The 15,156-nt window shown below is 35.8% G+C and overlaps 1 non-coding gene across 1 annotated transcript; it reads left to right on the top strand.

The window, feature by feature from the left end:
- The first annotated feature begins 568 nt into the window (after positions 1-568).
- LOC121230117 (small nucleolar RNA R71) lies at positions 569-675 on the top strand. The gene has a single exon (XR_005928069.1). It is a non-coding gene; the product is annotated as a small nucleolar RNA R71 (small nucleolar RNA).
- The last annotated feature ends 14,481 nt before the right edge of the window (positions 676-15,156 follow it).

Below are 15,156 nucleotides of genomic sequence, written 5' to 3'. Positions count from 1 at the left end.
TGCTTTCAACAAGTTTTCCAAACTATTTGATGCCTCAGCTTGAGGTGGCTTTGGAGCTTGCTAATTAAACCCTTGAGATTGGTTGGGTCTATGCTGCAAGAAGTTGTTGTTCGGTCAATTTCCTTGGTTGCTCCAAGAAAAGTTAGGATGATTACGTCATGAAGGACTGTAGAAGTTGGACTGGGGTCCTTGTCTACTCTTATTTTGATATTGGTTCCCCACATAGAACACTGACTCAGGATTTGATGGAAAATTCTCAAAAGAATGTCCTTCCCCACAGTACACACAAGAAACTACTTCAAATGGACTCGGTGGCTGAGCTGCAAAATGATGAGCACTATTAACGGTAAACTATTTTAAGATAGAGGAAATAGAAGATACTTGAGCCGATAACGAAGTAAGTCGATTTGTTGGCCATTGATAGTTATTACTCGCGATCCTCTCGATGATCTCATAAGCCTCATTATAAGACTTAGACAAAATTGCACCATTCGCAGAAACATCTACCATTAATCTTGCATGTGCATTGAGACCATTGTAGAATGTCTCCAACTGGATACAATTAGGAACCCTATGATTAGGACACTTACGAAGTAACTCCTTGATTCACTCCTAAGTCTCATACAAAGACTCGTCATCCAATTGTTAGAAAGTTGTGATCTCGTTCCTCAACTTAGCGTTTTTGCTAGGCGGGAAATACTTAACCAAAAATCTCTCTGCTAATTCTTTCCATGTAGATATGGAACTTGGTGGCAATGAATTGAGCCATGCTAGTGCTCGATCTCACAATGAGTACGGAAACAAATTCAACCTCAGTGCGTCTTCAGTCACGCCGATTATCTTGAATGAATCACTCACCTCCATAAACAATCGAAGGTGGAGATGTGGATCTTCCGTGGGCATACCACTGAATTAGCCCACTGTTTGGAGCATTTGAAACATCACTGGTTTCAATTCAAATTGGGTTGCCTCAATATCTGGCCTGATTCTTGGATTTAACTTACTAAAAAGTGGCACAGCATATTGTCTTATGCATCGATCCCTATCATCGGCAATGAGGATGGGATTTCTTACATGATCGGCTTCATTACCTTGGTTTTGCTTCCAATTTCCAAAGTCCATCTCGACTTGTCTTTGAGTTGTTCATTCAAGTCTTTTTTGTCTGAAAGTTCACTCAATTCAGGGTTTACAAGGAGTAAATCGATAATCCGATCTATGCTCATAAACACCTAAAAAGAAAAATCAGAAAATAAAAAAAAAGTTAGTAATGTTAGAAATAAACCAACTTGGAAGTAAATAATTTTGCAAAAAAAAAGAAAAGAGTATGGCAAGAGTTAACAATCCCCAGCAATGGTGCCAAAAACTTGTAACGCATAAGTTTGTGCAAGTGTACACAGTCGTTATCAAGTAATAAGTAAGTACCGAGTTATCGTCTCCACAGGGATTGTATTTGTGCTAAGTCACCTAATTTGTAAAATTACATTAACAATTTGGTAAATAAAAAGACAATATTGTTGAGAAATGATGATTAAAATATATTAAGCTAAATGCAATGCTCCCTAATGCAAATTATCCTAAGTATGCAAACCATATGAATAAGATAGATTTTAGCAAAATGAAACACAATTTGCAACAATTATAACATAAATAAACTAGGAAAATTACTTTAATTAAACTCAACTTATTATCAACATGCTTAATAACATTCAGAAAAACATTCCATGGCAACTCAATCTTTCATGAGTTTGGAAACCACATTAGGTCCTTTGGAATACTTTACTTAGTAAATACGCATTTTACTGATCCTTATTTACTAAGGGTTTCTTTGTATTCGTGTGAGGTAATATGGACGTGTTAGGTTTGAAACAGTTTAATCAAACAAATCTGAAAACTATGCAGATAACAAAGCTTGGTTAGAGTTGTTATGCAACCTGCAATTTAATCGGGTTAGGATCTAAACTGAGCATGAACATTTCAATTATGCGTCCATCAGCCGTTGTCTGGTTAGGATCGCTCAGCTAATTTAGGTGCATTTCAATCACGTATGAACGAAATACATACTTGATTTTAATTGAAAACATGATCAATTGAGGCAAAAACATTATAAGCATGAATCAAATAAATATTATTTAATCAAAGCAATTATCCTAGCTTAAATAAAATTAAGCTAACATTGTTGTAAACAAGAATAAATAACACATAGCAAACATTTTTAGATTAAATTAAAGAAAGGAAAGATTAAACCCTAATCAAAGTGGCTGTCACCCAAGACTCTAACTGACTAGGCTCTTTTGCTTCTTTGCTTTGCTCCTTTGCTGATGGCTCTCCAAGATGGCCGACCAAGGGCTCTTTAAGAGGTTTAATTGCTAAAATCTCTATGAAGAGATGATGATAGGCGTGGGGAATGGAAAGGGCTAAAAGAATTTGGAGAGAAGATAGAATGATGAATGATGATGGATGAGGAATGAGGGAATAAAAGGGTCATATTTATAGGTGAAGAGAGGTGGGTAGTTTGCTAAAAATAGCTAGGTTTAGTCTCTTCAAATCTCTTCCTTGGATGACTGGCCACAATTAGTGGAATTTGAGTTGATTTTAACTTAAGATTGAGACTCGGTCAATCGTAAATCTTCGAGCAAATCTCTAATTTCTTCAACAATGCAAGGACCTTGTGTAATTAAACCAAAAAGCGACTTAAAAGAACAACCATGTGTAGCCGAATTTGGGTTGACTTGGTCTTCAATTTGGACGGTTTTGTAATCCAACAAAGCTATCAGACCTGTCCAAAATAAATTAATAAGTTAAAAGACCAAAGAATAAAATTTAACCAATTTAAATAATTAATTAAAACTCAAATTATTAATAAAATATTTTAAAATAAATTATTAAATATAATTTTATATTTAATTATTTAATTTAATCATGCATGGCAAATTTTATGTCTTAAAAATATAATATGCTCAAATCAATATAAAACAAACCATTTTATGCATGAGAACTATATAATAAAGCATAAAATCATATTTTAATAATTTCTACGTCCTAATTTCATATTTGCACATATTTCATTAATTTATTAAACAATTACTTAGTTTTAACAACGAATTTAAGTAATAAGGTGATAAATTACATAGGAAAAATCCTATTAGCTAGAATCTAGAAACTCTAAAACTTAAAGTAAAGTAGGGATTTTGGATCTGGTAAGTTACCCAGTTCTCTTAGATTCATCTCGATCTCAGATTTTGGTGTACTGCCATCGCACTAATTCTCTTTACCCCTATTACGATGATGGTATATCATGGTTTGGCCTCTATCCAAATTTTGTTTGTTGGTCTCCCACAGCGACTGTAATGGCCTTAACCTTTATACATCGTAGAAATAGGGCGACGAAGCATTACTAGAAAATCATAACATAAAAACATACATTTCCTAACATTGATATAAGCAGAGTACAATCCATTCATATACATGCATATCGTCCCTTAATTGAGTCCTCGAGGCCTTACAAACACTTTAGAAATGATTCAAGATTAAACCAGAAACATTTGGAACATTGAGGAAAAAGTTATAAATTTTAAATTGTAGAGGTCACACGGCCATGTGGCCAGGCCGTGTGACTCACACGGTTGAGACACATGCCCATGCCTCAAGCCATGTGACTGACATGGCTGAGACACATGCCCATGTCCCAGGCCATGTAACAATCAAATAGGGATACGCGACCATGTCCATGCCCGTGTAACTCTCTGACTTGGGTCACACGACCAAGCCACAAGCCCGTATGCCAAGCCGTGTAACACTCGAAATGGCTTCACACACCCGTGTGCCAGGCTGTGTGTTAGGTCGTGTAACTGTCTGACTTGGAACCTTTTATACCTACAAGTGGCACATAACCGTGTTGCATGGTCATGTGTCACACATGGCTGAGACAAACGCCCGTGTCTTAGGCCTCATGGATAAGAAATTGGCCAAAATCAAGTCATTTTCTTCACCCACTTCAAACATGTACCTAAACAAAATTTGTACATATGAACAAGACATCAAATCATACCCAAAACATGCATAAAATGACCAATTCACTAAACCATTAATCCATACAACCAATATGCCAATAAGGCATCTCATTCACAAATCATTTAACACATCAAAACTTATGCATATTTGGCCATACATCAACCATACACAACTAACTTATTTCCATCTCAAAACATGTTATTCTTAATCTATACCATGTCAATATAAATTTACCATTTGGACCATTACTCACGTACATCAAAATAATATAAGTGACACAAATCAACCATTTCCAAATGGTACCAAGCAACCAATATATATATACCAAAATCCCCAAGTTAAATTCATAACATAGGAAATGGTTAGGAAATAGTTCCCTTGAACCTCTAGCGAAACATCTCATACAATTTACTAACCCGAACTGATTGCCCCAGTAGACTCAGTACAGTCACCTCACTAGAAGTACTCTCAACCAAAATCCTCAAGTTTTCAGACACAGAGCTAGCTATATAGGAATGTGTGGAACGTATGTCTATCAAAGCAAAATATGGTACATCATAAATTAAGAACGTGCCGATAATAATGTCTAGAGCATCTATGTCCTCTCGGTGACGAGCAGCATAAACAAGAGTAGGCTACCTTGCCTCAGTCTGCCCAGCACCTTTGCCAGATACTCTCTATCCACAGCCCACACCATTACCACCCCTAGCCTGACCACGACCCCTCGGTGGTTGCTGAACTACCCTCTGTGGCTATGTAGTACCAAAACCCGAAGCTTGTACCTAATTGGCCCTCAGCGGACACTCCTGAATGCAGTGCTCTAATGACCCACACCTCAAACACGCCCTAGTCCTTCTCCAACACTCACCTTGATGGTGTTTATCATAATCTCCACACGGCTACAATATAGTAGGAGCAACAGTGGGCCCAGCTCTAACTGGCCCATCAGTCCTAGCTTTTTTCTTAGGCCTCTATACCGAACTCGAGGGCTCTGAATCCCTCTTGTTCTTACCTCTCTCACGATCTCTATTTTGGAGCTCAGTGCGCTTAACCTCTTTGGTGATCTTCGCCTTCTCTACCAGAACGAAGAACTCTCTCTCCCTCTGCAGAGCTATTAGTACATTCAGATTATCCCTAAGGCCATCCTCAAAACGGAAACATCTCTTATATTCAAACGCCACCATACCTCGAGCATAGCGGCTTAGTCTCAGAAATTCGACCTAATACTCGACCACTGATCGGTCTCCCTGAGTGAGGTTCAAAAACTCACATCTAGGAGCATCGATGTAACTTGCTCCCACATACTTTCCTTGGAAGGCAGATGATTGAGCAGAGTACCCTCCTTAACGGTCAACCACCACTGATAGGCCTCATCGCGAAGCAACAAGACTGCACTATTAAATTTTTGCTCAGGGGTACAGTCTAAATCATCATTATCCTCTCATTAGTCTCCATCCAGTACTCGGCCACTTTAGGGGAGACTCCAATGACACCTCTAAAAAGTTTAGCTCCATTGGACCAGAGTCGTTCCGTAACCGACCCTCGGCCCCCAGATCCAGTGTTGGGCCCAGCGACCCTCCCTAGTATCCTTAACATAGCCTTGGGCAATCGTCATCCCTAGCCATGCGATCTTGAGACCCAGTCTCAGTAGCAGGTGACACCAACGTCTCACTCGTATCCAGGTTTGGCATGCTGCTCAGAGAAGAGGACTCAGCTCGAGCCCCCCTATGGCCTCTACCTCGACCTCTAGTGCCACGTACACAGATACCTCGTGCACTTATGTCTATTCAGATTTATTTGTATTACGAATTTTATGAATCAGTTACGGTTTCAGTATTTATTAACAGATGTTTTATGTAAAGCAGTATCATAAATTCAGAGTTTGTTTTTCGCAAGTACTCTCTACCAGTTTCAGTTTCACTATAGTTTTAGTAGACACTAACTAGAGTGTTTTCAGAATAGACTATCTATAATATCATAACAGTTTATCAAAATACTTACAGGATCGGTGCCGGAGACTCAGTGTACCAAATTCCCAGCCAAATCATTTCAAATCATTAGAAAATCAGTTCTTTAAAAACCAGGTTTTAAAACCCAAAATCCACAGCCAAGTTTTACAACCTGAATCTGATGCCACTAAATGAACACCCCAAACCCGGCTTAGACGTTATGGTCGAATCTGACGATGTCACATAGAATGGGATTTGAAATCAAACCATTTCCATTTATTAGCTTCTATTTATCTCTCGCCAATTTTAAAATTTTTTCTTGTTAATTAGGCCCGTTTAAAAACATATTCTGTAGCAGAAGCTTTTAAAACCGTGATATTTAAAGAAAACCACTCGCATTTAGAAAAAACGTTATCTTATTTAATTAAACTGAGTTTTCGTTGAGTTTTTAAGTTTAAAAGTCTATGAAAATAGTTAAAATCTAAAATAAAGGCAACCAATCCCAAAAGTCCCAAATTACATAAAAAAATTAGGGAACAAAAACCATAATTGAAATTAAAGCAGTTCAATAGCCATGTGGTCACTGTTGAATCCTCTGCCACACTGATCCGTCTACTTCTGGGGATTACCTGTACATATAACAGAAAAGGGGTGAGTTTATGTAAACTCAGTATGTAATCCCCATAGAAGACGTGCATACAGTCGAACAACAGTTATCAGTCAAAATGCAGTCTAAGGCCTAAGCCCATTAGAAATTCAGATACAGTTTAGGCCTTAGCCCATTTAGATACATTATGCATACAGTAACAAAAAATCAGTATCCTACCCACTAGCCTCTACACACCATCTCTAGCCATTCCTACACACCATGTGGGGTTTAAAACATCTACCCATCCCTACACACCAAGTCATACCGAATGCGGCACATATCACTAATATTGCAGCTGAACTGCCAGATATTAGGTATGAAAGTCTTTCAGTACACTTTCTCCAGTAATCAATCATCCCACCCCAATACAAATGCAACTAAACATGCTCAATACAGACATATAGAAATACATGCTCACATGCTAGAATTTAGTTATCAGTTATACATACGGATCAGTAAACATGTATAAATTTAACATGTTCAATACATACATTATATATTCAAGTCACACGATTTAAGGTCTAAGTAGCGCTTACTGACCCTACAGTAGGTTCACAGTCGACTTGGGCGACCCGTGCAACCCTAGGAATATTTTAGCTAAATGGGCCCACACGCCCATGTGGCTTGCCCATATAGGCTCACAAGCCGTGTGGCCCATACACCTAGATTGGCCTTCCACACAGCCTGACCCAAATTTCCACACGCCCGTGTAGACTACTCGTATGGACCCACACACCCGTGTAGCCCATACGGCCCAATTCAGTTAAGCTTGTGTGTCACACACGGCCTACCTGGCCATCACACGGTCGTGTCTAGCACACGGCCTGGCCTTCATCGACCACACGGCTGTGTTGTCACACATGGCCTACCACACGGGTGACCATATGCCCGTGTGGCATCAACAGTTTGCAATTTTGACTTTTTTCAAATCTCGTTTTCTGTGTTTTTAGGTACACACCTGGTACGTTTTCACTGACACTGCAATCCCGAGATCACCAGAACCTATAATTGATATTACCAAAGCTCGAATTCAGTAACACAAATGAAAAATAAATCGGGAATATTTCACAACGAAAACTTAGAACATCAAATAGTAAACTCGGTCACTTACTGGAAACAAACTGAATCCCAAACGTTTAAATCTCTGCAGAAGCACCGGTCGCTACTTAATATTTAGCTAATTTGAAAGAACCAAAAACAGCCTTCTTTTAGAAAACTAACTATGAAACGATAAGATAGAGACAAAACGAGTACTTACTGAATGAGTGAATTCAATCGTTGAACAAGAAGGAGACAAAACGAAAATCGAAAGAGTAGAAAAAGGAAACAAGGAAAATTCCGCAGAAGAGAGGAAAGGCTGACATCAGAAAGATGGAGAGATTTTTGGGAAAAAATTGGAAAAAACAAAAAAATAATAATTTAGCAACCATTATTCCCCCAAATTACTTTCCATTAATCTACTACTCAACCTCCTCAGAATTCTTGCTTGACCGAAACTCTCTCTTGGTCAAACGAGCAAAAATAAACTCCCCCGCTTGCACAGGGATTCGAAGACAAGACCTTCAACAAACTAATATTCAACTTAACCACTAGACTTTTACAAATAATTTAATATAAGCCCACTGAACAAGTATAAGGCTTAAGTCAGAAAAATACCAAAATTTACCAAAGGTAGGGCTTGAACTTAGGACCTCTCACACACACCTAGAATATATAACCACTGAAGTAGACACACAGTTGTGTCAAAATTATCCAAAAACAGAAATAGGAATCTTGGGGCGTTACACATTTCTTTTCTCTGTTTTGGGACATCCTCGATATCCATTAATTTGGAACTACTGATTTTATGGTAGGCTAATTTCCATCCATTAAGGTTTTAACCTCTTAAATCCCTTGCTAATGGAACAATAGCTAAAGGCAAACCTCCACATTCTTTTACAACTTTCATAGCTACTTCAATAATTTTCGGAGAAGCACCATTAAGGTTTGCATTCATGTTGAATAAATTCCACGCTTTATCGTCATCCATAACATTCAGTTGAATTATATGTTCAGATCTAATATATTTGTATACTTTTTGTTCCCTTGTTGTCAAAATCACTTTAGAACCCTTATCATTTTCAACTAATGGAATACCTATGTTTTTCAAATCCTTGTCACCCCATTGATTCCATAGATTATTGAGAATTATAAGAAACTTCCCGACAATAAAGCTACTTCATAACTTTGTTGCTTTCCCTTATGTGGAAGTATTCTCAAAATTCAATTGTTAAGTCTTCTACAATATTCATTTGAATTCTTGCAATGTTTGGAGCTTCGGACACTATGACCATTACAACTCGATCAAATCCTTCCACGTCATGGTTGACTTCTTCGATTAAAGTGGTTTTACCTACCCCACCCATTCCTCACACTACAATCTTTTTCATTTTATAGTCCTTCAATGCCTTCATTATCTCACTAAAAGCAACACTTGAAGATTTGGAAGGTAATATATCCTTAGATGCTAAGGACTCTAAGATAGGAATCTGGAAATGACGCTAGATTTTTTCAAATTTAGAGTTTTTGATGAGCATCTGACCGACTGTAAACATCACAGCAATAATGTGTAAGCATACACTGTCGATGCAAGTATAATAGACAAATGTGAGTCTATCAGATATTGATCCCAAAGGGATGGTTATCTTTTGTCTATTAATGTCGGTGCAATAACTACATAGAAATGAGGTAAATTGTGAGTATAGCTGTCGAAGCAATAACTCAAAAACAGTAAGAAAAAGTATGCTATGGATAAATTGGGATCCTCAACATGAATCTTCAATAGTATGCTAAGTACTCACACGGTATAAAAGATAGGTGATTGTCGACGCAATAAAATTAATGTATATCTTACCAAATGCCACTCTTTGGTTTAATCTAGGACTTAACCATGCACATTAACTTCACCTTCCGATGATGGCTATAGGGCACTATTAAGAACAAGTGGACTAAATTCCTTTAGTCCTTACTCAACTTCCGCTGGAAAACTTATTAGGTCAAACTGTCACTGCACCTTGCAGCGTTAGTGACTGCGATAACACTTCCGTGTTTAGAACATTCAAACCCCCAAGATTAAACAACAAAAATAAGATTTACTAAGATAACATTTAACAAAGCATTCATTGTACTTCTATACAGTAGAAAACATAGAGTAATCATAGCATTTTTAAGAAATGAGAAAGAATCTAATGGAGAATACTATTCCTAGGCTACTCGATTGAATCTATCCATTTCCCCATGTTCTGCACTTAGATCTCCTCGTTAGGAGTGGATCTGCATCAGTCTTCACGTTGGCTCACCCAAGGAAAGCTAAAGCTGCCATAGCCGCAAGCTTCAAAATAGGGTAAGAGAATGGTGGTCCACAAAAATTCCTCCTCTCTTTCATTCTTCTCATGTTATCCTTTTATGTTTTCCTCAATAGTACAGTGCCCTTCTCTTAGGATTCTTCTATCCTTGTTCGTACAGGGTAGTTACACTGGACTGGACAGCTCATTCATGGTTGGCTCTTATTAAACAGCTGTCAACTATGGTGACAATTCTGAACGCGATCTGGAATTAACTCATGCAGTGAAATTGTCGATATTTGTCAACTATGGCAACAATTTTGGGCGCAATCTAGAATTAACTCATGTAGCAACATTAGTGCAGAAAGATAGCAAAATTAAAATGTATGCTAAAATGTATGCTAAAGGAAACAAAATGGGAACAATTTAAACAATAAGTAGGGAGAAAACATATGTTCTTTCTACTAAAATCAGTTCCTTGATGGATAGTACCTCATCCTCTATAGTCTTACATAGTTAATACCTCCAACACAAATTAGGAAACCAACATAAGCATTTCTTATTTTCTTCTACTCTATGTTCCAAAATCTGCACATTTTTTAAGGCATTTGTTGCATTAGTCAATCAATCCTTTACATAGTTATCTATTACCTGAGTTTGGGTATGCTTTTTAGCCGCTTCAACCGTATTTTGCACTCAAGATTATTCACTGATAAAATTTTACAATTAATTGTTAAGGTCTTACGGAAATGAAACAAGTGACGAAACACCACGTTCAATTGGCCTCACCAAGTAGTTTATTATCAATGTTCCCAGAGCATTACAAGTAGTAACGAGACAACAACCATCTGAATCAAAATAAAACTAAGTCTTGATTAATAAGGTAGAAAATTTATAATGTAAATTGATCAGCATGCACATCAACAAATGCATCCTAAAATGACCAAACGGAAATACCAAAAATTATTTTAAAGAAATGGGAACGTCAACAGCTATTCCATTAAGGAAAAACATGCATGATAATATAATAATGGGGGAAAATCATTGAACCATATTTAATTCAAATATTCCAAACAAAGTAAATATTTGCATCATAATAAATAATTGGGCTGCAAAAATAAATAAGAGAGAGATTATATCAAAGCCTAAAGGTACTGTTGCTGTTGGAATGAGTGAGCTGATGTGCTGGATTGGACTACTTTCATGCTATTGGGCTTAACTAAAAATACAAGGAGGAATTTCTAGTATTACAACATCAATTCCAAAATAATACTTTTTTTTTTCTTTTTCCTTCGTCCTACAAAAAAAAAAAATAGAAACTGAGCACCGCTGCAAATGATATGGTAACTATGGTTCAGCCACGTTGATGCAAAAGGCAGTGGGTTTTGATGCGATTTTGAGGGTGTTATTTTTGGGAGCTTTAGGTGGTAAGAGTCGTGGGTTGAGATGGTGATGGAAAGGGCCGATCGGTGTTTGTAAACGGCAGAGGCAGTGGGTTATTATTAATTAGGTTGGTGAGGGTTCAAGGTTTAAGTGACAGAAAGGAGCGAGCATAATAGTAGTGCTGGAATTTGGTGATGAAGGTTAGAGTTAGTGAAGGTTGAGGGAAATGGTGATGGCCTGATGGGTTTAGTAATAGGTGGAGCTTTGGAAAATGATGGTAATGAGGTTGTGTTGATTATCCTAAGGTAATGGGTGAATGACTATGGTGATGGTGAGGGATGAGGGTTGAAGATGATTGGGATGGTAAGCTCGTGATGCGTTTGTAGGATTTGTAGAGAGTTGAAGATGAATGACTCTCTTTTTTTTTTTTTTCTATTTTTTTTCTATGATGTTTCTGTGTTTCTTGTTTAGAAGGAAAAAAGTTAATTTGTCCCTTCTGTGCCTTGCAGGTTTGTGCTGGTATGTATAGTTTGAACCCTCATTTAGGTACTAATGATTCATTATACAACCTCAATTTTTTTAGTTTTTTATTTCCTTTCTATCTAATTAATGAATAAAAAATAGAATCGTTTCTTTTTAGGGAATAACTTACATAAGGATAATTCAAAAATTTTTATGCATCAATAAAAATTTGCCACGTTATCAAAATTTAAAGACATTAAATTATTATTATACACTTATCCATAAAGAAATTATTTTATAGACCCTTCTAGCCATATTATTTATGGTTTCTTTCTAATTATTTAATGACATTTCAACAATTTTTTCTTGTCATTGGCAGATGATTTTGATTATTTTTTAATCCTAAACCCCAAACACTAAATATTGAATCTAAAATCTCAAATCTTGAACCCAACATATGGAACCCCATATCCTAAACCTAAACCCCAAACCTATCACCCCAGACACTTGAACCTTGAACTCCAACTCTGAACCCCGAATTCATAACCCGTAAGCTTAAACTATTGAATCTTAAACCCTAAATCATTGAACTTTGAATTTTAAACTCTAAATCTTAAATCCTAAATCCCAATATTGAACATCGGGTTTAAGGTTCAAGGTTTTGAGTTAAGGTAAAATAATTACCAAAATTATGTGTTAGTAATATGAAAAAAATTGCACAAAAATTGCATAAAAAGTGCACAAAATTTGGTTGCACAAAAATAAAAAAATTAACTTATGAAAACAAAACAAAATGATTAAAATTTGTAGAAGAAGAAAAGACATTTGTTTATAATTTAAAAAATTAATTATTTTAAGTAATTTAACTAAATTTAAATTTAGTAAAGAAGTTATTAAATATAGATGAGTGTATAATAATACTTTAAAATGTTTAAAATTTAATGATGTGACACTATTTTATTGTTGCCTAAAAATTATACCTTCTAGGATGATATTAATATAATTTATTCCCTTCTTTTTATATTATTTTCAAAAATCTATTTTACATTTTGCCTAATAATTTTTAATTTTTTTATGAAATAATATTTTTAAAATTATTTTTCAACAACAATTCTATTAAAGAAAAACATGTATGATAATATAAGAATGAGGCAACTCAATGAACCATATTTAATTCAAATATTCCAAACAAAACAAATGTTTGCATCATATTAAATAATTGGGCTGCAAAAAGAAATAAGGGAGAGATTATACCAAAGCCCAAAGGTAATGTTGTTGCTGGACTGAGTGAGTTGATTTGCTAGACTGGGTTGCTTCCTTGCTTCTGGGCTTAATTGAAAAGATAGCGAGGAATTTCTAATCTTAAAACAACAATTCAAAAAAATGACTTTTTTTCTACTTTGCTCTAATAACAAAACATAAAATAACTTACATAAAGATTCAAAGATTTTTAGGCATTACTAAAAATTTTGGCACGTCATCAAATTTTAAAGACATTAAATTATTATTATATAATCATTTATAGAAAAATTATTTTATGGACCCTTCTCACTACATTATTCATGGTCCATTTCCAATTATTTAATGACATTTCAACAATTTTTCTTATTATTGACACATGATTTTGATAAATTTTTATCCTAAGCCCCAAACCATGAATCTAGAGTATTGAATCTTAAACTCAAAACATAGAACCCCAAACCTTAAACCTACCCCGAACTTATAACCATGGACACTTGAACCTTAAATTTGAACCCTAAATTCTAAACCCGTAAACCATAACCTTAAACCCTTGAACCATAAACCCGACCCTTAAACTTTAAACCTTTGACCTTTGAATCTTGAAGCTCGAACCCTAAATCTTAAATCCCGAACCTAAACATAGAACGTCGGGGTTTGGGGATCAAGGTTCGGGTTGTAAGTTTAGGGTAAAATAATTATCAAAATTATGTGCCAATAGCATGAAAAAAATTGGACAAAGTTGCACAAAAATTGGTTGCACAAAAAAAATAACTTATGGAAAAAACAAAATGATTAAAATTTGTAAAAGAACAAAAGATGTTTGTTTATAATTTTAAAAATTAAGTTGGAGATGATATTAGATATAGATGAGTGTATAATAATACTTTATTATCTTTAAAATTTAATGATGTGGAACTATTTTATTGGTGCCTAAAAACTATACTTTTTAGGATGATCCTAATATAATTTATTCCTTTCTTTTTATATTATTTTCAAAAATCTATTTTATATTTCGCCTAATAAATTTTAATTTTTTATGATATAATATTTTTAAAATTATTTTTTAACAACAATTCAATTAAGGAAAAACATGCATGATAATATAATAATGGGGCAAATCAATGAGCCATATTGAATACAATTATTCCAAGCAAAGCAAATGTTTGTATCATATTAAATAATTAGGATGCAAAAATAAACAAGGGAGAGATTATACCAGAGCCCAAAGGTAATGCTGCTGCTGGACTGAGTGAGTTGATGTGTTGGATCAGATTGCTTCCTTGTTGCCGGGCTTAACTGATAATATAGGGAAGAATTGCTAATCTTAAAGTTCTTCTTCGCCCAACAAAACAGAAATTGAGTGACGCTGCAAACGATATGGTGACTATGGTTCAGTCACATTGATGCCAGAGGCAGTGGGTTTCGATGCAATTTTGAGGGTTTTGTTTGTGGGAGTTTTAGGTGGTGAGAGTTGTGGGTTGAGATGGTGTTATTGATTAGGTTGGTGAGGGTTAAAGGTTTAAACGGAGGGAAGGAGTAAGCATAGTGGTAGTGCTGGAATTTAGTGATGAAGGTTGGAGTTAGTGAAGGAGGGAAATTATGATGGGTTTAGTAATGGGTAGAGAATTGGAAAATGATAGTCATGAGGGCAGGGATTCAAATAACGGAACGTTTTTAGAATAACGGCCGTTATATAGCGGTAGCGCCGCCGACCGAAACCGCTATTGCTGAAAATAACGGAGGGAAGCGGATTCACACCGATAACGGTGGATAGCGGCCGCAATTTAACGGATAACGGACAATTGCGGCAATAACGGGCCGCTATTCCCGTTATTTTCCGTTTCCGTAAATTAAAAAAAAAATCAAGTGCTGTAGATGGACATGGATGATGATTCTGGTGAATGAAATATTGAAGTGAATAGTGAAAAGTGAGAAGAAAGACTGAATAATTGTACTTCATAATAAAACAAAAGACAAGGGAATATATTCCCTCCTAACCTGCAATCAAAACAAAGTAAAGTAAAAGACTGAATCTGAAAGTCGATTAAAAAAATCAAAACTCACTCACAAACTCACATTTCACAGAATCACAAGCAAACGAAAAGGCAAAATATATTTCTTCATTCTCCATATTTTG

The sequence above is a fragment of the Gossypium hirsutum genome, chromosome A05, assembly GCF_007990345.1.
Source record: "Gossypium hirsutum isolate 1008001.06 chromosome A05, Gossypium_hirsutum_v2.1, whole genome shotgun sequence".
Classification (NCBI taxonomy): Eukaryota; Viridiplantae; Streptophyta; class Magnoliopsida; order Malvales; family Malvaceae; genus Gossypium; species Gossypium hirsutum.
This window is presented reverse-complemented; position numbering and strand designations above follow the sequence as displayed.